Source organism: Xenopus laevis, chromosome 6L (genome assembly GCF_017654675.1).
Source record: "Xenopus laevis strain J_2021 chromosome 6L, Xenopus_laevis_v10.1, whole genome shotgun sequence".
Taxonomy (NCBI): domain Eukaryota; kingdom Metazoa; phylum Chordata; class Amphibia; order Anura; family Pipidae; genus Xenopus; species Xenopus laevis.
Window position 1 is genome coordinate 147,724,003 of NC_054381.1, and position 24,442 is coordinate 147,748,444.

The window sequence follows — 24,442 nt, forward strand, 5'->3', positions numbered from 1 at the left end:
TTAAAGTATTTTGGAGATAGTTTTCTTTTTCATTAAAGAAAGTAAAAATGGGATTTTATGTTTTTGCCTTTACATGCCCTTTAATAAAGCTATCAATGTGCACATATTGGATGTTGGCATCTGACTGTTTCTTGGTTTGGTTGTGGGTTTTTTTTGTATATTGTGTTTGATGGGGAATTTTTTGAGTAAAATCAGAAAGTAAAACAAATCTAAGACAGCTTTTATGGCTTTAGGAGTTTCTGATCGGGCTTTTTGGGGCAACTCAAATTTTTTTCAAACCCTGGGGCTACTGCCTGAACCAGGAGAAATAGATCCAGGGTTCCCACATTGGATGCATCAATAGGCAGACCAGACTTGCACCAAGTGAATAAGATGCATAGGCCATTTGAAAAGCATGCTCTGAGAGTGAGGCAATTAACCAATCAAGATGCTACTTGCACCTGATTTGCACCACAAGAGCAATTGCATCTATTGCATTGCATTGCATTAGTGCAATTGCAGCAGAAGCAACCACAATTATCCTGGAATTATGGGAAAAAGATACAATATGAGTGAAAAAAACATAGGGATTTGCTTGCACGCAGCACTTGTGTTTGTATATTAACTCCTTAGGTACCTAGTACGTAGATAAGGGATATGGTTGCATGGAGGGTTTTGGGTTTGAGATTAAGATAATTCAACCCAGGGGCAATTCTCACCCCTCTGTCGCCCTGAGGTGGCTTTCTTGCTGCCTTATGTTTCCAGTGCCGGAGGTGGTTCAGGGGGGTCCGTGGAATGCATTTGCACTCTCTGCACTAAAAGAGCTTCATTTCTGGTTTGATAACCAGAAATTCTGCCCTTAAATTTACCAGGAGCAGCTTTTTGCCTCAATTCGACAAATTGGCACAGTTCCCCTGATTCAACCACAATTCAGCTTCTGCACATTATTTGCCCTACAGCATTGATTGCAAAGCAGAAAACAAAAGCAGCTTGTGGCCAGTGGGTGCAAATGCATAGAATTTCTTTTGGTCCCAAGACTCAAGTGCTAGTGAAAAAGTGCACCCTTTAGTGCTCATTCAAAAAGCACTTGTGTCTAGGGTCTGGTTGTGTTTTGCACCTAGCTCCAGATTGAAAATGGCACATGATTTAGGGGATGGCGCAAGCGGGGGATTGTCTACATGATTCCCCCTTACGCAGCTCTTATGAATACAGTGCTACCAAATGCAGGCAGTCCTGTATTCAAGAGGTTCATGAAGGTCTCTAGACAACAGAGACCTGCAAAAATCCAAAGCAGTGGAGGATGGGGAAAAATGTATAAAAACATGATGGTTTGTGCCAGTTTGTTGCACTTGCATCTTGCTCTGCACTTTGATGACAAACGACAGCTATAAGCCATATACTTACAGTTTATAAATCATATCAAATTGATTTGTTACTTATTAAATATTTGGGAAGGGCTGTGTAATTTACAAAACATTTTTGAGCATTTTTAGTAAAACTGTAAATCCCACCCCAGACATCCACTACAGGAATCCATCTTTACTCCAGCTCTGCTGACGCACTTAAAACCTTGAGCTATGATCTTCGAGACGGAAAGCTAATTATACAGTGGAAAGACTGTGGAAATCACAGCGTGAGCTCTCTCTGTACAAACTGCTTCGGGAGCGTAATAAAATGTGAATTTAAGAGAAAGTAACCTGCCAAAATGTAAATCAGCATCCCAGTTGGTAAGCATGCAAATACAGTAAGTGCAGTAAGCGCACACATCCACTTATTGGGTTTCTGTTTTACATTCTGAGAGGGTTTCAGCAAGTCTTCAAAGAGAAGATTAAGTAACTTTCGTAGCCGAGCTTGGGCATGGAAACAAGAACATGCTACTTTTATTAATGACCTCTATAACCAGAAAAGTCCTGATACAGAGGGAGAAAGCATCAACTAAATCATTACAAACAGTGTTAATAGCGCAAGGTCACAGCGATCGCACCTTTAAAACACTCTTTTCTAAGAGGCTGGAAAAGTGAGAAAAAGCATTAGTTACTTTGCCTGACACCGAGTCAACAATGAATTTTGTTTAGTTAGCACCAAAGCACTTAACGGTAGCAATTTGGGATTATCAGCCCATCCGTGCAGGTGTTCTGTCTCAATGGGTTTAGAGATTCGTGCACTTCCCTTTCAAAGGACTCCGAGACCTGACAGAAGGCTCTTTGATTAACACAGCCAATTGACTTTAATGAATTCACTTGGTGTCTGCCGTTGCCGGCCTATCAGTGCTTGGCTGGTAACTTCAAGGTGTATATCTGTTCATTATTCATTCTTCCAAAACATGACTAGCAATCTCTTGCTAACGAAACCAAAGAGCATATATGTTTATTTCCGAACAGCAGAGGTATTCCATCAGCCAAGGTATAAAAAAGAAACTATATAAGACTTTGCTTAGATATGAATTCTAAAGCATATAATAAAGGATATCATTTTCTACAGCAGCTTTGGAAAAACCAAAAACGCAGGCTGAGTCGCTAACAACTTCATAGAAGCCAGGAAAAAAAGATAGGCCATACTATGTGGCCAAAGGTATGGTGACATCTGCCTGTCCAACATCTCATTTGCAATCAAAAATTTGTACTATTCTTAGTGCTAAAGTATTTAAGTCACTTCTAAGGAAGGCTTTCCACTAGATGTTGGGAAAATGATGGTGGGATTTGCCTCCATTCACATGGAAGACATTGGGTACTGACGTTGGCGATGAGACTTGACTCGCATGGGCATTCCATGCATGCTTCTGTTGATCTATAACAGGGATCTCCAACCTTTTGAACCCATGAGCAACATTCAGGAAAAAGGGAGCAACACAAGTATGAAAAATGTACTTGGGGTGCCAAATAAGTGCTGTGTTGGCCATTTGGTAGCCCCTATGTCGATTGTCAACCTACATTGAGGCTCTGTTTGACAGTACACCTCGTTTTTATACAACCAAAACTTGCCTCCAAGCCTGGAATTCAAAATAAGCTCCTGCTTTGAGGCCACTGGGAGCAACATCCAAGGGATTGGTGAGCAACATGTTGCTCATGAGCTACTGGTTGGGGATCACTGCTCTACACATGTTGAATAATCTAATTGAAATAGTAAGAGGTGAATTCATATTTATTGGCATAAAGCAGTGATCCTCAACCAGTGGCTTGAGAGCAACATGTTACTCACTAACCCTTTGGATGTTGCTCCCAGTGGCCTCCAAGCAGGTTCTTATTTTTTAATTCCTGGCTTGGACACATGTTGAATTGTCTAATTGAAATAGTAAGAGCTGAATTCATATTTATTGGCCTAAAGCAGTGATCCTCAACCAGTGGCTCAAGAGCAACATGTTGCTCCCGAACCCTTTGGATTTTGCTCCCAGTGCCCTCCAAGCAGGTGCTTATTTTTGAATTCCTGGCTTGGAGGTAAGTTTTGGTTGCAAAAACCAGGTGTATTGCCAAACAGAACCTACTGTAGGCTGCCAGTCCACATAAAGACCACCAATAGTCAATCATAGACTATAATTGACACTCCAGAAACTTTTTGCATGCTTGTGTTGCTCTCAACTTTTTCAAATATTTGAAGGAGGCTCAAGGTTAAAAAAAGTTAGTGATCCCTGGCATAAAAAAGAAGAACCCGTTCTAATTATTTGAGATGGTTATTCATTGTTGACTCGGGTACTTCCTTCTACTTTTTTCACCAGTTTGGGGAAGGTTCTTTTCTGTTCCAGCAGTATAATAACCCTATGAACAAAGTGATGTCCATAGAGAAAAGGTTGGCAGAGATGGAAGTAGAAGAACTTGCCTGAGCAGAGCCCTGATCTCAACGCAACTGAACACCTGCAGGATGAATTGGAATGCCTGTGCGAGTCAAGTCTCATTGCCAACGTTAGTGGCCAACATCTTCCATATGAATGGAATCAAATCCCACCGACATTTTCCCAACATCTAGTGGAAAGCCTTTCTTAGACAAGTAGAACTGAAGACTTAAGCAGCAAAAATAGAACCAAAAGATGTTGGACAGGCAAGTGTCACCATACCTTTGGCCACATAATGTACTTTCCTATATTTTTTTCCCTGGCTTCTATGAAGTTGTTAGTGACTGAGCCTGCGGTCTTTGGAAAAAAATTTAAGCTTTAAGAATACAAACTTTTTTTTCCGGAAGACAGAATCCATTGCACGAAACATGATTTGCAGCAACAACATTAGTACAAATGTCAAACCAGATTGCTCAGTTTTTACTTGCACCATTAATTTCCCCCAATACACTTGTTAGCTTGGGACCTGGAGTTCTTCGGATAAGGGATATATCTGTAATGTGGATCTCCATACCTTAAATCTACTAAAAACTCAATAAAACCCAATAGGCTTGTTTTGCCTTTAATAAGAATTAATTATATCTTAGTTGGGTGTTTTATTATTACAGAAAAAAGTAAATCAGTTTAAAAATTTTAATTATTTGATTAAAATAGAGTCTAAGGGAGATGGCCTTCCCGTAATTTAGAGATGCAATTTGAGATGCAATTCAATTCAGGAAAATGCATCTTTATGTTTATCAAGTGAAAAGTAGAAATGAATTAGGAAAAAAGTTGTTTCTCTTCAAATTAAATCCTTTCCATGAATTTTCATGTGATAAACCATGAGATAACTTTTTCTCACTGAATTGAATCTGGCCCATGGTATGTAGAGTAGAGAAACGACTTCATCTTTAGACATTGCAGTTCATCGAGCATAGAGGTCTATAATTCTGGCTACACTGAACTCACCTTTAAAAAGACTCTTAATACAGTAGGTTTTTATGCCAAAACCTATTCATTTACACTGTGCAAAATTCATATTAGGTCACATGCCTGATGTGCCTCAGCCAAACCCAGTTTAAAGGGATACTGTCATGGGAAAAAACATTTTTTTCAAAATGAATCAGTTAATAGTGCTGCTCCAGCAGAATTCTGCACTGAAATCCATTTCTCAAAAGAGCAAACAGATTTTTTTATATTCAATTTTGAAATCTGACATGGGGCTAGACATATTGTCAATTTCCCAGCTGCCCCAGGTCATGTGACTTGTGCTCTGATAAACTTCAACAGGGATGTAGCGAACGTCGGAAAAAAAGTTCGCGAACATATTCGCAAACTTGCGTCAAAAATGCGAACGGTTCGCGAACGTCGCGAACCCCATAGACTTCAATGGGAAGGCAAATTTTAAAAGCTAAAAAAGACATTTCTGGCCAGAAAAATGATTTTAAAGTTGTTTAAAGGGTGCAACGACCTGGACAGTGGCATGCCAGAGGGGGATCAAGGGCAAAAATGTTTCTAAAAAATACATTGTTGACACAGCGCTGCGTTTTGTGCTGTAAAGGGCAGAAATCACACTACATTTCTAAACCTGTGTAATAAACTGCTTTAAAACGTCCAGCGTCTACATGTAAAGGTTACAGCCTGTTCACACGCAAAGACGAAACGCGGCGCTTACTGCAACGCAAAAAAACGCAAAGAGCTTTAATGAATGATACCGTCAAGTGAGCAAATAATAGTTGTTAATTACTAGTTGAGCTTGTCACCTCTAGGATGTTCGTCCTGTTGGTGGCAATATTTCTGTAGTGGTGTGTTTAGCAGTCACTGTGCTTGTGCGCACGTGCACGGTCAGGCAGAGGTAATTCAATGTACAGTGAAGTGAACCAAAAAACACTGATTCTGCAGTGTGGGCACAGTTTTGGTCTACTTTATTGATCACCTGCGGTGACCATAAAAGATGCGATTTTGCCACTGTTGCAGAACCCTGAAAAATTAGGCATGTGTACTTTCCTGAAAAATTATGTTTTTTTTGTCGCAGCCACTGAAGCACAGAGGCCAGAAAAAATATGCCATGTGAATGCTAAAAATATAAAAAAAAATTGTCGCAGCCACTGAAGCACAGAGGCCAGAAAAAATATGCCATATGAATGCTAACAATATAATTTTTTTTGTCGCAGCCACTGAAGCACAGAGGCCAGAAAAAATATGCCATATGAATGCTAAAAATATTATTTTTTTTGGTCGCAGCCACTGAAGCACAGAGGCCAGAAAAAATATGCCATATAAATGCTAAAAATAGTCATTTTTTTTGTCGCAGCCACTGAAGCACAGAGGCCAGAAAAAATATGCCATATAAATGCTGAAAATAGTCATTTTTTTTTGTCACAGCCACTGAAGCACAGAGGCCAGAAAAAATATGCCATATAATTGCTGAAAATATTCATTTTTTTTTGTCGCAGCCACTGCAGCACAGAGGCCAGAAAAAATATGCCATATAAATGCTGAAAATATTCATTTATTTTTGTCGCAGCCACTGAAGCACAGAGGCCAGAAAAAATATGCCATATAAATGCTGAAAATATTCTTTTTTTTTTGTCACAGCCACTGAAGCACAGAGGCCAGAAAAAATATGCCATATAAATGCTGAAAATATTCTTTTTTTTTGTCACAGCCACTGAAGCACAGAGGCCAGAAAAAATATGCCATATAAATGCTGAAAATATTCTTTTTTTTTTGTCGCAGCCACTGCAGCACAGAGGCCAGAAAAAATATGCCATATAAATGCTGAAAATATTCATTTATTTTTGTCGCAGCCACTGAAGCACAGAGGCCAGAAAAAATATGCCATATAATTGCTGAAAATATTCATTTTTTTTGTCACAGCCACTGAAGCACAGAGGCCAGAAAAAATATGCCATATAAATGCTGAAAATATTCATTTTTTTTTGTCGCAGCCACTGCAGCACAGAGGCCAGAAAAAATATGCCATATAAATGCTGAAAATATTCATTTATTTTTGTCGCAGCCACTGAAGCACAGAGGCCAGAAACAATATGCCATATAAATGCTGAAAATATTCATTTATTTTTGTCGCAGCCACTGAAGCACAGAGGCCAGAAACAATATGCCATATAAATGCTGAAAATATTCATTTTTTTTTGTCACAGCTACTGAAGCACAGAGGCCAGAAAAAATATGCCATATAAATGCTGAAAATATTAATTTTTTTGGTTGCAGCCACTGAAGCACAGAGGCCAGAAAAACTCAGGATTTACCTGGATTCAAATGAAACCAGTAGGGTTTGCACCCTAGTTTGTAACGGTGGCGGAGGGAGGAGGATGCTAAAGGACAGCTGTGTGTGGAGTCATGAGGCGTGCAGAGAAGGACAGCTGCATGGGGAGTCAGAAACTCAGAACAAGTCTTCCGGCGTGCAGTAACCCTCCGAGATCCACCCCTCATTCATTTTAATAAAGGTCAGGTAATCCACACTTTTATGACCTAGGCGAGTTCTCTTCTCAGTTACAATCCCTCCTGCTGCACTGAAGGTCCTTTCTGAGAGGACACTTGAGGCGGGGCAAGACAAGAGGTTCATGGCAAATTGTGACAGCTCTGGCCACAGATCAAGCCTGCGCACCCAGTAGTCCAGGGGTTCATCGCTCCTCAGAGTGTCGATATCTGCAGTTAATGCCAGGTAGTCCGCTACCTGCCGGTCGAGGCGTTCTTTGAGGGTGGATCCAGAAGGGTTCTGGCGCTGCCTTGGACTGAAAAACATTTGCATGTCTGACGTTACAGAGTGGCCAAAGTGCTTTGTCCTTGCAGGTGCACTCGTGGCAGGATTACTGGCACCTCTGCCCCTGGAATGTTGATGAGTTCCAGAAGTGACATCACCCTTAAAAGCATTGTACAACATGTTTTGCAGGCTGGTTTGTAAATGCAGCATCCTTTCGGACTTGTGGTACGTTGGTAACATTTCTGCCACTTTATGCTTGTACCGAGGGTCTAGTAGCGTTGCAACCCAGTACAGGTCCTTCTCCTTAAGCCTCTTGATACGGGGGTCCTTCAACAGGCATGACAGCATGAAATACCCCATTCTCACAAGGTTGGATGCAGAGGTATCCATCTCCGCTTCCTCGTTATCAAGGACTGCATCATCCACGGTCTCCTCCCCCCAGCCACGTACAAGACCAGGGGTCCCCAAAAGGTCACCACCAGCCCCCTGGGAAGCCTGCTCCTGTTGGTCCTCCTCCTCCACAAAGCCACCTTCCTCCTCTGACTCCACTTCTGACACCTCTCCCTGCATTGCAGCAGGTGCCTGGGTTCGTTCTGGTGATTCCGACCAGAAATCGTGCGCTTCCTGCTCCTCGTCACGCTGGTCTACAGCCTCATCTGTCACTCGTCGCACGGCACGCTCCAGGAAGAAAGCAAAGGGTATTAGGTCGCTGATGGTGCCTTCGGTGCGACTGACCATATTTGTAACCTCTTCAAAAGGGCGCATGAGCCTGCAGGCATCGCGCATAAGCACCCAGTAACGGGGGAAAAAAATCCCCAGCTCTGCAGATCCAGTCCTACCACCCAGTTCAAACAGGTATTCGTTGACGGCTCTTTGTTGTTGCAGCAGACGTTCCAACATGAGGAGCGTTGAATTCCAGCGAGTCTGGCTGTCGCAAATCAAACGCCTGACTGGCATGTTGTACCACTGCTGAATGTCAGCAAGGCGTGCCATGGCTGTGTAGGAACGTCTGAAATGGGCCGACACCTTCCTGGACTGCCTGAGAATGTCCTAGAATCCTGGGTACTTTGAGACAAAACGTTGGACTATTAAATTCAGAACATGTGCCATGCAGGGCACATGTGTTAAATTGCCCAGTCTCAGTGCTGCCAACAGATTGCTTCCATTGTCACACACCACTTTTCCGATCTTCAGTTGGTGTGGGGTCAGCCACCGATCGGCCTGTGACTGCAGAGATGACAGGAGTACAGATCCGGTATGGTTTCTGCTTTCCAGGCACGTCATCCCCAAGACAGCATGACAACGGCGTACCTGGCACGTCGAATAGCCTAGGGGGAGCTGGGGGTGCACAGGTGTGGAGGAGGAGGACCCAGCAGCAGAGGAGGAAGAAGAGGAAGAAGACGAGGTAGAGAGCGAAGGAGGAGTAGAGGTGATGGCAGAACCGCGTGCAATCCGTGGCGGTGACACCAACTCCACTGTCGTTGTTGAGCCACACATTCCCTGCTTCCCAGCCATTACCAAGTTCACCCAGTGGGCAGTGTAGGTGACATACCTGCCCTGACCATGCTTGGAGGACCATGCGTCAGTAGTCATATGGACCTTTGGCCCAACACTAAGTGACAGAGATGCGGTGACTTGGCTCTGCACATGGTGGTACAGGTGTGGTATTCCCTTTTTTGAAAAAAAATTGCGGCTGGGTACCTTCCACTGCGGTGTCCCAATTGCTACAAATTTGCGGAAGGCCTCAGAGTCCACCAGCTGGTATGGTAAAAGCTGGCGGGCTAAGAGTGCAGACAAGCCAGCTGTCAGACGCCGGGCAAGGGGGTGACTCGCAGACATTGGCTTCTTACGCTCAAACATGGCCCTCACAGAAACTTGGCTGGGGGCAGATGACTGGGAATGGGAACTGGTGGTCAAGGTGGAAGGCGGAGTGGATGGTGGTTCAGATGGGTCAAGGACAGCAGAGGTAGAGCAGTAAGATGCTGGACCAGAAGGAGGGTGGCTTTTAGTTTGCCTGTTGCCTTTGAGGTGTTGCTCCCAAAGTGCTTTGTGCTTGCCGTTCATGTGCCTTCGCATAGAAGTTGTACCTATGTGGCTGTTGGGCTTCCCAAGACTCAGTTTCTGACTGCACTCATTGCAAATTACAACACTTTTGTCAGAGGCACACACATTAAAAAAATCCCACACTGCTGACCTTTTTGAAGCTGGCAATCTGGCGGTAACAGTAGAAGTTGGCGGCGTTGGCGGCAATGGCGGGCGCGTTGGCCGGCTGACCACAGGTGCCGATACATGTTGTTGCCCTACTGTTCCCTGCGAGCTGTCCTCCCTGCTTCTTCTAAGTCTTATTCTCCTCCTGCCTCTCTGACTCTCCGTCTCTCCATCTGAACTATCCTCCTCTTGCTCTCTTCTACTGGGCACCCACAAAACATCAATCTCCTCATCATCATTCTCCTCAGATGCATCAATTTCTTCTGACAGCTCACAGAAGGAAGCAGCAGCGGGGACCTCCTCATCACTCATTATGTCCATCTCTGTTGTGTTCTCTGCCAGAATTAAATCTGGTGTAACGTCCTCATCTCCTTCATCTTCTTCTGCCAATAATGGTTGCGCATCACTCAGTTCAAGAAACTCATGTGAAAATAACTCCTCTGACTCCAGTGAAGAAGGGGGGCCGGTGGTGGAGGAAGTGTTACGTGGGGTGGCCATAGCAGTGGAGGATGAGGATGTTGTGGTAAAGTTAGAAACGGTAGAGGATGGGGTGTGCTGTGTAAGCCAGTCAACTACCTCTTCAGCATTTTGGGAGTTCAGGGTCATTGCCTTTTTAAAACTGGGCAATTTCCTAGGGCCACAGGATAGCATAGCAGCACGGCCCCTAGTGCCTCTGCGTGGCGGCCTGCCTTTGCCTGGCATTATTTTTAAAACAACAACAACAACTCAGGTGGTGTTTCTGGAGACGGTATTATTATTGATATTTAGACAGTATGTGAACAAGCTCACACAGCTAGGTGGCAGTTGTTTGAAAATGAAGAACACACTGGGCAAACAATGCCTACAAGGTCAACGTATACACTACTACAGCAGTGGATACGGAATATATTATTGCTGCTTGAAAAACGTCACTCAGGTGGTGGTTCTGGAGACGGTATTATTATTGATATTTAGACAGTATGTGAACAAGCTCACACAGCTAGATGGCAGTTGTTTGAAAATGAACAACACACTGGGCAAACAATGCCTACAAGGTCAACGTATACACTACTACAGCAGTGGATACGGAATATATTATTGCTGCTTGAAAAACGTCACTCAGGTGGTGTTTCTGGAGACGGTATTATTATTGATATTTAGACAGAATGTGAAAAAGCTCACACAGCTAGATGGCCGTTGTTTGAAAATGAAGAACACACTGGGCAAACAATGCCTACAAGGTCAACGTATACACTACTAAAGCAGTGGATACGGAATATATTATTGCTGCTTGAAAAACGTCACTCAGGTGGTGGTTCTGGAGACGGTATTATTATTGATATTTAGACAGTATGTGAACAAGCTCACACAGCTAGATGGCAGTGGTTTGAAAATGAACAACACACTGGGCAAACAATGTCTACAAGGTCAACGTATACACTACTACAGCAGTGGATACGGAATATATTATTGCTGCTTGAAAAACGTCACTCAGGTGGTGGTTCTGGAGACGGTATTATTATTGATATTTAGACAGTATGTGAACAAGCTCACACAGCTAGATGGCAGTTGTTTGAAAATGAACAACACACTGGGCAAACAATGCCTACAAGGTCAACGTATACACTACTACAGCAGTGGATACGGAATATATTATTGCTGCTTGAAAAACGTCACTCAGGTGGTGTTTCTGGAGACGGTATTATTATTGATATTTAGACAGAATGTGAAACAGCTCACACAGCTAGATGGCCGTTGTTTGAAGAACACACTGGGCAAATAATGCCTGCAAGTGCACTACTATTGGTGCACTACTATGAAGAACAGCAAACAGCACTGTACACGTTAAAGAACAGTAAGATAAGTAAAATAAAAAAAAAATTATATGTATATTAAAAAAAAAAAAATTCTCGGGTTGGTGCTGCTGAACTACTAGGAGCAGCACAGTAGCACACCAGTCCCACTCCCCAACACTGCTAGACTAATAGCACTGGGCTCTTATAGTAGCAACTAGCAAAGTAAAAAAACAAAAAAGAAAATAAAAGCAGTCCTTACAAGGACTATTGGGTTATTAAAGCAGTCAGCAGATGAGATCAGAAGAGATCAGTGCCCACAGCAGCTACATACAGAGCACTGCAGTAGAAGGTAGATTACTAGCCAGCAAAGCTACCTAACCTGAAATGTCCCTCAAATCCCTGCAGACTTCTGTCCCTCCAATACAGAGCAGTATCAAGTAGATTACTAGCCAGCAAACTTACTATCAACTGTCCCTCAAATCACTAACAGCTCTCTCCCTACACTAGCTCTTCCAAGCACACACAGGCAGAATGAAAAAACGCTGCAGGGCTTCAGTTTATATATGGAAGGGGAGTGGTCCAGGGGGTGTGGGGGTGGTCCAGGAGGGACAGCTTCCTGATTGGCTGCCATGTATCTGCTGGTCTGGGGTGAGAGGTCAAAAAAAAGCGCCAGGTAAGGCGAACCCAAAATGGCGAACGTCGCGCGACGTTCGCGAACATTCGGCGAGCGCGAATAGTCGATGTTCGCCGGCGAACAGTCCGCGACATCCCTAAACTTCAATCACTCTTTACTGCTGTACTGCAAGTTTGAGTGATATCACCCTTTTCCCCCCAGCAGCCAAACATAAGAACAATGGGAAGGTAACCAGATAGCAGCTCCCTAACACAAGATAACAGCTGCCTGGTAGATCTAAGAACAACACTCAATAGTAAAAACCCATGTCTCACTGAGACACATTCAGTTACATTGAGAAGGAAAAACAGCAGCCTGCCAGAAATCAATTCTCTCCTAAAGTGCAGGCACAATTCACATGACTGGGGGCAGCTGGGAAATTGACAAAATGTCTAGCCCCATGTCAGATTTCAAAATTGAAAATAAAAAAATCTGTTTGCTCTTTTAAGACATGGATTTCAGGGCAGAATTCTGCTGGAATAGCACTATTAACTGATGTGTTTTGAAAAAAACGTGTTTTCCAATGACTAAAATGCAAACACGAATCACCCCTTGGTTTTTATCCTTCTAATTCCGGTGGAGGTCTGACTCGGCGTTTCATTTCCAGATCTGGTTATCTTTTAAACTATATACTCAACTTGGGGTCAAACAATTTTTGGAGGGTGGTGGAAAGAATCTTTGCTCGGTTCAACTCCTTCTCTTCTCTGCAATACTAAACTCCCAGGAGACCGAGGAATTGTGGTTTTATAGGATATCGTAGTCTCTCAAATCAGCTTAGGGCTTAGTTAATCACGAGACCACAGTCCCGGTTACTCTGCCTTCTCCACCTTTGTGGTGTCCTAGGGATAGAACAAATTAGGTAGTAGTTTTGGGACAACTCCACCCTCTCTTTTTTCATTTTCCTCCTTTCCTCATGAATTTGAGCAATGATTTAATTAATTTCTTATTTTTATCCTATCTAATGGCAGCCTAGTTATTTAACGAACTGAACCTTATTAATTAGGAAGGACTACTAAATTCATTTAGCACTGTAGCACTTTATAATCTAATGTATTCAATATTCTCATTTTAGTCAATCAATTATAATTATCAAATAAAAATTTTTTAGCACTACTAGTAATTTAGAAATTGGTGATCAATTTTGGTATCACTCTATTAATTGTCTAATATTATTGTGGGAAAGAAGAAATTTGGTCTTTCAAGCTCCTCACTAATAATCCTTGCACTGCACTTTATAACTTATTGCACAGCACTTTATAACAATTTAATAAGTGGCATATTCAAGTGCTTATTCAACTAACTATAAATAAGCGTGTCAATAATACTTTGTGACTGCCTGAGTTTAGTCTGTTCTAGTGGGGGTTCTTTTCTATTCTTTAGATATTGTGTTTTCCAATGACAGTATCCCTTTAACCACTACACACCCCAGTCTGTCCAGACCTCAACCACTTTTTAGGGTTGGCCATTTGGCATTATGCTCCATAAAGCAGGACAACTGGGAGGTATGCATAAGGCTGAAGCAATACAGAGTGACCCCTTTTATACGGAGAATGCAAAACCTGTACCTATTGTTATTAGTTGGCACTAGTTACACACAATATAATAAATATCGCCACACTCAGCAGAATACATTTATTGGATCCAACATTGATACAGGATTTGGAGCCAGAGGCTTTTAATCTTTTAATGTGGATTTAGTGAAAATGGCCTGCACCAACTAAATCTACTCTAAGTAACTCTGAGAGGCTTTACGGCTTATTTCATTAAAGGATTATTTATTTGGTGCTTAGCTGTTTCTGCTGTTGTTTTTAAATGTTTGTAGTTTAAATTACCGAGAAAACAGACTCAAGTGGAAAATGATTGCCCATATAGCATGAGTCCATTGACTTAGTAAGACTAATTATGGTTTTTGCCAAAAGGGTGAGGGTATCTAATCCTTACAAGTGCAGATAATGGCTATTTACTCAAGCTGGCTAGACTAAGGGGCACATTTACTAAAGGGTGAATTGTGGATGTTTAGAGAAAATTCACCAATAAGACAATTGCCTATTTATTAGAAGTTACTTGGAAAGAAGTTACAAGATGTGGCCAACTTTGAAAGCATAAGTTGATTTGTTTGATTAGGCTTGTGGTGCAGTAAGTTCATGTTTATGTTTTATGTTTAGTATACAAAATACAGCATTTCTAGCCTTATTCTATTTCAGACTTTACTTCCCCTTTAAGGCTAAGGCCAGACGAGTTGGATCTCTGCCTGCGGAGAAAAAATGCCAAAAACCTTTTTACCTGATTAAGCCACACAGTGGTGGGTCGTATTGGACTGATCTAAATCTTGACCCTTGCTCCAGTGATCATTTAATTCAGAGGGACAGTTCAATATGGTTGGCCATGGACTTTATGACATCTCATAAAGTAATTTCAGGTTTCACATTTTGCAATAATTACCAATATGAGCTGAACTGGACCAAAATCAAACATATGGCCATCAATTGACAGTGGGCCGTACAGATACAGACCGGCAAACAGTCAACTTCTAATACAGTCTTTTAAAACAACCTCCAAGGTCATACGAAGGAGTTTAATTCCTGTAATAGAAGAGGATGCAGACGTAGGATCCTTGGCTGCCAAATACATTTACTGCCTTTATCAGGAGGAATTAATTTATTAATGCAGCCTGATTATACTTTTGGCATGCCGGCCTACCTTTCCGGTTTCTCTGCAAGACAGTTTGTACTTTATATTGGCCTCAGAAATTCACTTGCTGTAAAGGAACCAATTATTTTTCCACTACATGTCTAGAGATTGTATTTAATATGGCGACTCGTGATAGCAAATCTTTACTTATGTGGGTGGATTTATTTCCTAATATATTACAATTATCTCAATTTATTGTTGTACAACTTTGAATCGTATAAATCAATTGCACTTCAATACGGTCATTTATAAATGGCAGGGGCACAATTATGTTTAGTTTATTTTGTAGCATATATTGTTTTGTTGCTTTTCCCTTCTGAACTTTTTTTGGAGAACATTAAGAAGCGGATGGTGTCAGTCTCTGATGTATCATTTACCTTTAAACTGTTTATTAAAAAGCCCTGTACAGATGGGGCTAACAGAAGCATAACAAACCTCTACTGTACAAATTGACTGCAATTTAGGAACCTCACTACATTATTGTAGGACTGTCTGACCTGACCCAAAGTACATATGTGTACATAGAGTTACTGCAGAACTAGATCAGCACAGATATTGCCCTATTCTTAGCAAAATCAACAGGAAAGCTCTAGAGCAGTGGCTTTTAGGTGGGTTGTTACCTGTCCAAATTAGTAAAATTAGTGTTATACTTCAATCACTCTTTACTGCTGTACTGCAAGTTGGAGTGATATCACTCCCCTCCCTTTTCCCCCCCAGCAGCCAAACAAAAGAACAATGGGAAGGTAACCAGATAGCAGCTCCCTAACACAAGATAACAGCTGCCTGGTAGATCTAAGAACAACACTCAATAGTAAAAACCCATGTCCCACTGAGACACATTCAGTTACACTGAGAAGGAAAAACAGCAGCCTGCCAGAAAGAATTTCTCTCCTAAAGTGCAGGCACAAGTCACATGACCAGGGGCAGCTGGGAAATTGACAAAATGTCTAGCCGCATGTCAGATTTTAAAATTGAATATAAAAAAATCTGTTTGCTCTTTTGAGAAATGGATTTCAGTGCATAATTCTGCTGGAGTAGCACTATTAACTGATGCGTTTTGAAAAAAACATGTTTTTCGATGACAGGATCCCTTTAAAGATATAGGAAAACATTGGTGTATCAACCTCAGTCATCGTTATAAGAATATCGAGAGCAGCTAGTATGTTTTCACCCCAAATCTCACCAAGGTAACCCTCAAGCTGGAATTTTTGGTGTATCATGAAGAGCAAACAAACATACTCCCCACATCTTATCCTAACTACCATTCATGCTGAGCCCCCTGACATTGCTCCTTGGAGGAGGACCAGTTCCGCAGTTTTCTATAGAGCACAACTGTCATCTATAGCTCTTCAGATCATCTGGCCAGCCCAAATTCATTCAAACCCCTCATTCTTCATAACAGATATACTTATAAAGCATGATAACCTTGTTGCCTCTTTCATTTTGTAAGATGCATCCCAACAGGTAGAAATTCTTCAAATAGATTCTGGCATACCGAGTTCCTGGGTTCTGCAGAAACCCATAGCTACAGGTTTGTCTGTGGACATTCTACCTATTGTAGACTGATTAGAAGTTACTGCCTTTGGGCACTATATTCAGGACAGGTACCCGATAAAGAATACTGCAAAGCTGATTTACAGTGTAAATATGGTTTAAACTCTCTTGCAAACCTATCTAATGTTAGCCTCCTGCACTAAAGTTATGTTTGTTGATGACCAAAGTTGGTGTTGCAAGCTGATTAGAGTTGGAAGAGCTTGGACCATATTCACCACCATTTGAGAATATCCCAATGTTCTATTATATCTAGAGCTGTCCCTGATTCATCCCAAACCCCACCCACTTCCCTTTTCTCCGGACCCTTATGGGATTTGACAATATACACACAAACCAGAACCACTGAGGAGCAGGCTTAATGAAATCTTTTAACCCTGACCATCATCAGACAGAATCTACAAGTGATCACAAGAGAAAGCAATACTACACCTTTAGAGGCAAGGCATTTTCCAATCACAAATTAGTATTCCCTATTTAAACTAAATAATTAAAATAGTTCCCCTTTAAGTGACCAGACAAGTCAGCAGGATGTGGCTCTTGGAAAGTTCAGCTCATTTCATGAATAGTTTGTGCAACAATGAGTTGGAAAGGATTGTACATTAAGGAGCTTGTTAGGCATATCACTTTTCTAACATCTGTTTAATTCTCGGTGTGATCAGTTGGGCAGTAAACTGAATCTGATTGCAGTGGTGCTCCTGCCAAAGCATTGTCCTTGTTTAAACGAGCATTGAAGCACAATGCAGGACACTGCTAACCAATGAACTCACTGTAATAGGGATAACTACTTAAAGGAGAAGGAAAGCTACAGAGGCATTTTATTGCCAATAGATTAGCCACAATAGTGCAAGCTAGAATGCTATATTTATTCTGTAGAATGCTTTACCATATCTGAGTAAAAAGCTCTAGAAACTCTCTGTTTGTTTAGGATAGGAGCTGCAGTATTAACATGGTGTGACATCACTTCCTGCCTGAGTCTCTCCCTGCTCTGGGCTCAGATTACAGTAGAGAAGGGAGGGGGGTGGGGAAGAGGAGCAAACTGAGCATGCTCTTGCCCAGGGCAATGAGGTTTAAGCTGAAAACAGGAAGTCTGATACAGAAGCCCATGAGTACACAATAGAAGGAAGAAATGTGGTGTTTCTTTTGACAGGGGACTCGGAGCAGCATTACTTTGAGGGTTTACTGGTATATTTAGGTGGACCTTTCTGATAAGGCTTACTTAGTTTTAACCTTTCCTTCTCCTTTAACTTTGTACACATAGTGGGACAAAAAGGTCATATCTCTTCTTGTTATTTGTGAGACTAAAGGTAAAGGCTGTTGTGAAGGTAATTTTGTGTCTGTAACCCCATATAAACCAATCAAAGAAGATCATTTGTAGATGGAGATGGAGATGAGCTCACAGGAACCTAGAGCAGCCACAATTCTAAGACTTCCCATTCTAAATAATAAGTGGATTTATGAGACCATGGGTTTTGGGTGGAGTGTTACACGTACAAAATTGTGTAGAATTTCACAAATAAAATCAAAAGAAACTTGTAGGCACTAGTACTATGTCTACTGGTTGCACCTAAAAGGAGCCCTATACGTAAAACCTGCCTTGACCCAGTGGTAATTACAACGTTTCATTTGTGCAGTGTGCCAACAATTTTATTTTACTTCATCATTCCACTTTGGACACGCACTCCAGGAATTCCTTGAACACGGTGTAAGATCAAAGAAAAAGCTTTATTTCACATCAAGTAACACCTTACGCGTTTCATGTGTTTTCATATGATTATGTGTAGACACACGCAAAATGCGTAAGGTGTTACTTGATGGGAAATAAAGCTTTTTCTTTGATCTTTAGGGATGCACCGAACCCAGGATTCGGTTGGGTATTCGGCCAGGATTCTGAATCCTTCTGCCTGTCTGAAGCTAATCCAAATCCTAATTTGCATATGCAAATTGGGGGCAGGGAGGGAAATCGCATGACTTTTTGGTCACAAAACAAGGAAGTAATTTTTTTTCCATTCCCACCTCTAATTTGCATATGCAAATTAGGATTTGGATCGGTATTAGGTTGAATCATTTGCGAAGGATTCGGGGGTTCGGCCGAATCCAAAATAGTGGATTCGGTGCATCTCTATTGATCTTACACCGCGTCCAAGGAGTTCCTAGAGTGAGTGTCCAAAGTGGAATGATGTACTAAATTGTTCTCCCCAACTACGGGTTCGGGGCGCAGCACCCGGACCTCCAACGGAGAGCAGTGAGTGACCTGGTTTTTAAGATAAAGTAAGCGACGGTTCGGGGCAGTTGCACCAGAACCACATCTTACATTTGGTGAGCGTCTGAACTGCTAACACATAATTGTAAAACTTAAATGACTAAGAGAAGATGCTGAAGGAAATCATTAAATAAGTTGGTAGCACCTGCATTTACCTGGTATGAGTTTTTATTGCCATTAAAAATCTACACAGTTGAAAGTAAGTGCATATACCCTTAGTTCAGTGTATAATTTGGAATCATAATTACACCAGAATTCTGTGAACTTGTAGGAAGCAACCATAGGGGATTGCACCACAATATTGCACTCAGAACTTTGCACACCATTAAAAAATTACCCCTTATACTGGGTGGATTATTTATCAAGTTTCATATGTGGGAAAAACCGTAAAAACGTTGGAATCGTACGAATTTTGACGCCTGAAAACTTAGGTTTCTTCAGATTTTTGCCCAAAGAACACAAAATCTTTGGATTATTGCACGAAACCCAGCGCAGATCAGGATATCTTTGGGACTTCTCCCATTGACTTCTACATGAACTTGGCATGTCTGAGTTGGAGTACTTTTTTATTCAGACTTTTAACACTCTCAGGGTATAATAAATTCTGAAAAATTCAAGTTTTTTTTCCCACTATATATTCAGATTATATACTAACTTTTTCAAGTTTTTGGCATTCTGACTTTTATAAATAACCCCCATAGAGTAGTTAGTCTTTTTATTGCTGGAGTATTTCAATGGCTTTTTCTTTAATTGCTAAATATTAAAAATTCAGTTTGGGAAAACTCAAATTCTGAAAAATTCAAGTTTTTTCTTTGCTGTGATCATGAAAGAAATGCAGTCTTGAATTTTATTAAAAAAAAGTTTATTTTCTGCAAAATGTATCATTCTTTGCCAGAATTCCAGTGTCCTCCAAACTTAGCTAAAACCATTTGTGCATTTTCACCAGTAACTAATGGAGTACAACTGAATGCTTGTTGCTCCCATGCTAAAAACATTACATGGCCAGGCTATAGCCATATAATCACTCAGGGACAGATTTATCAAAGGTCGAGGTGAATTTTTGAATGAAAAAAAATCGAATTTCGAGCTATTTTTTGTGTACTTTGACTAGGGAATAGTCCAAATTCGATTTGTTAAAAATTTGAATATCGAAATTGACTTCCACTGTCTCTTTAAAAATTTGACGTCGTCCATTCGCCATCTAAAACCTCCCGAATTGCTGTTTTAGCCTATCGGGGACCTCCTAGAACCTATTTGGAGTCAATTGGTAGACTTTGAAAAATCAAACTTTTTTTGGGGGGAAAACTTCGAAACGAATTTGATCGAATGAGCTATTCCTTAGATTCATACGATTCTAATTCGGCTGAATACGGACCTATTCGATCGAAAACTGACCTTTTCGACTAAAAAAACCTTTGACTTAATTTCGGTTGGTCTTTTGAATTTAAATTTCGACGTTTTTTTCAATTCGAAATTTGACCCTTGATAAATATGCCCCTAAAATCTGCAACACAGCTGCACAGTGTGCACATAACTGCTGTTGTTCGGTGCAAAAGGAACATTGGGCCGAGGCACAAGAAAATCGAGGTGCTTATGTTTCGTGTATGGCATTTTTGCCCTTACACATCTGATTTGTTTTTATGCCTGGTGTTGCCTCCACAAGAAGTGTATATCTCCTATTCTGGTTCTGTTCAAGCTGCTGGAATGTGAAGTATTCACAAAAACAGACGTCCGGGTGAAGTTGTCACACTGCATAACAAATGTGCTTCCGTGTACACAAGGCAGACTTGTAGACATAAGAGATGTCAATCATAAAAAAAATTGACATAATAATAATAATGAGCAGCTGCTCAACAGGAAAAAAGAGTTCTGGTGAAGATGCTAATCTTGTTTCTCAGGACTCAACATATAACCAGGCTGTGCACATTTCTCAGATTAAGGGGGTTATTTATCAACGGTCGAATTTTAGAGAACTTTTTTAGACCTCGAATGAACTCACAACTCAAATGGTTTCTGATTTAAAGGGGTGGTTCACCTTTAAGGTAACTTTTATTATGTTACAGAACGGCCAATTCTAAGCAACATTTCAATTGGTTTTCATTATTTATTTGTTTTAGTTTTATAGTCAATTGATTTTTTCTTCTGACTCTTTGCAGCTTTCAAATGGGTCGCTGACTCCCTTCTAAAAAACAAATGCTCTGTAAGGCTACCAATGTATTGTTATTGTTACTTTTTATTACTGATCCTTCTATTCAGACCCCTGTCCTATTCATATTCCAGTCTCTTACTCAAATCAATGCATGGTTGCTAGGGGAATTTGTTTTTTTAAAAACTTCAGTTTTATTTGTTCAATACCAAAGGGAGAAGCAGTGGTTAGACAGTTTTGTACATCAAACAAGATTCCTATTACAATCACCACAGCTTAGCATCAAAAGTATCTGTATTAGTACTATATATTTTGTTTTAAGTCAGATATATAACACATATAACTTAAATTGAACAGATCAGCCATTTGTTGCCCAAGCCTAGAGTTTCTTATCCGGGAGATACCTATAATACTTTGTAATTATTGGCCCGATATACCTCAAGAGAATTCTCCCTCTCCGCTGCTGCTCTTTCCATAGAGCACCTAATGTCTATGCGTGCTTTGCATTCCTGAAGAGTTGGTTGCATGGAAGTTTTCCAATATTGTGCAATCAATGTGGTTGCAGGGTTAATACATGAAATAATAGTTGCCTTTGGGTTTGTTGAGTTTTATTGGGTACGGCTGTAACAGGGCCACATGGGGAGTTATTGTCCCAATAGTTGTGTTGTTAGCTGAAGAATTTGCCGCCAAAGTGGGGTAATTATTTGACATTTCCACCACATATGTGATAGGGATCCTTGGGCACCGCAGCCCCTCCAGTTGCTAGGGTAATTTTGACCTGAGCAACCGGATTACTGAAATTGCAAACTGGACAGCTGCTGAATAAAAAGCGAAATAATTCCACAAATAATAAAAAATGAAAAACAGTTGCAAATTGTCTCAGAATATCACTCTCTACACCATACTAGTTATCTTAAAGATGAACAACCCCTTTTAAAAACTTGAATGGAAAAAAAACTCAAATCAGTGTGGGTTAACAACCAGAAAGTTCAAATTAATCGTTTTTCTCAGTGGGAAAAAGACTCGAATCGCTCAAATGGATTCAGTCGCGAAGGCTATTAACATCTTCAAATGGGTCAAAGGACCTCTGCTACTGACTTCTACATGACATCAACAGGTTTTAGATGGTGTATTTTAGGGTTCAAGCTATTTTAAGAGTTGGGGTATAATAAATAGGGATGCACCGAATCCACTTTTTTGGATTCGGCTGAACCCCTGAATCCTTTGTGAAAGATTTGGCCGAATACCGAACCGAATCCAAACCCCAATTTGCATATGCAAATTAGGTGTGGGAAGGGGGAAAAACATTTACTTCCTTGTTTTGTGATGAAAAGTCACGTGATTTCCCTTCCCACCCCTAATTTGCATATGCAAATTAGGATTCGGATTCGGTTCGGCCAGAAAGAAGGATTCGGGCAAATCCAAATCCTGTTGAAAAAGGCCGAATCCTGGCTGAATCCCAAAGCGAATCCTGGATTCGGTGCATCCCTAATAATAAATCTCGAAATTAGAGGGGTTTTTTTGAGTTTTTTTAAAAAAAAACTTTTGAGCGGATTGGGGGCGGGCAAAGGGCTTTTGTTATAACAAATAAATAATAAAAACCAATTGAAAAGTTGCTTAGAATTGGCCTTTCTATATTGGCCTTTTGTTAGGGGTATTACAAATTTACTGGCAGAGTGCCGGTAAATTTGTAATACCGGCCCCGGCCTTGGCAGGTGTTTTACCGGTAAAAAAACAGCCAGGTGGCAACCCTAGCTGTGAGGCGCTAGTTTTCTGGAAGTTTTTCAAAAGCTGAACTCGATGAATTTAAGTCACAGAATAATTTCCACTAGTTTACCTTAAATTGTAAAGGTAGATGTTTCCAATGGCGTAGATGTTGAGATAAGCAAACTCATAGTATTTACTTTCCATAAGTGAAGCTTAGATTTTAGGCCACTCCCTTTAGAAATAATTACTCAGACATGCCAGTATGATCATTACAGAAATTGCACAATGAGCACTCCATTATCCCCAGCCATACCAGTAAGATCACTTAAAAAAATGGCTCATGAATATATCAACCCCAGACATGCCAGTAAGATAACTGCAGAAAAGGATAACGGGCATATTAACTCCAGACATCCCAGTAAGATCACGGAAGAAATGGACAATGAGTACTCCATTATCCCCAGACAAAAAGAAAGGTAGAATGGAAAGGAGCAGCATTTTAAGTCTATGTGGAGGCAGCATCAAACAGATGGTAATTAAGATGCTGGGCAGATAGTAAATGTTAAATATCTGCAAAATATTATCTGCAAAGTTGGTGTTGGACGGGATCAATCTGTGGGGGTAATCAGATACTGACAATGAGGCCTGCTGCACATTTATAAACTAAACATCTAAACAAGAGGAACTACTATCTGCCTCCCCCCACCCAAATGCAGCCAATACTGTATTTACCGGGCACACACTGGTATTGAGTTCCATTTTTGAGCGCACATGCTCGTGAATAGTGATGGGCGAATTTATTCGCCAGGCGCGAATTCGCGGCGAATTTGCGCGATTCGCCGCCAGCGAATAAATTCGCGAAACTCCCGCGAAAATTCGCGGAAAAAAAATTCGCCGGCGTCAAAATTTTTTCCGAAAAACGGGCGCCGGCGTCAAAAACGGGCGGCGGCATCGGAAAACGGGCGCCGGCGTCAAAAACGGGCGCCGGCGTCAAAAACGAGACGCCGGCGCCGTTTCACGAATTTTTCGCCGTTTTGCGAATTTCGTGCGAAATTCGCGAATCTTTCGGCGAAGCGAAACGGCGCAAATTCGCCCATCACTACTCGTGAAAGTGCAAGGCAGGGTGAGAAAAATATGGTTATAGCTTGTTATTTGTACCCCCTGCATTTGCAGGAAAACTAAAGCTTAAAAATGTTGTACATTATGTTTTGGGCTTCTAAACCAGTCCAAGGCAACCACAGTCCATTAGCAATGGAGATCTGTGCCTCCAAAGATGCTTTGTGCTGCTGAATATATATTATATAAATGTCCCAATATAAGGCCGATTAGTAAATAATTCATTTTATTGGTACATGGCAACACAGAAACCAGTGCAATTAGCATCAGAATTTAATAATCAGCAAACCTGTAGCATCAGCTTATATTACAGGGGAAGCTCATTTTCTGCTGGATAATTAGTGACGAGCCCTAAGCTTAGCTTCTCAACAGCCAATCAGAGCCCACTGAGCATGTGAGTGTCACAGACACTCCCAACAATATCCAAAATGGGAAACTCCTTTGATAACTTTGAAGGTCTGGATCATTATTACTATAGAGATGCTGAACCATTAGGCTGGTTCAATAAGTTCAGCATATAAAATAAGGCAATTATAGCCATATTTTATAACACATTTTTGGGGTTTAGTTCTCCTTTAAATGAACAAATAAGGTACATTATGTAAGAGAATGCTGAGCCTCCAGTCAAGTGCACACATATACAGTAGCTCTTGTTTAAATAACAAGGAGTAATGCAAAGGTGCCAGATTCCCATACAGGCTTTAATAAATCCGGTGCTTTATTGATAATAGGAAGAATACAGAATGAAAGGTGAAATCAATTCTCCTCTGTGAATAATGTATTACTGTTTGGCACATAATT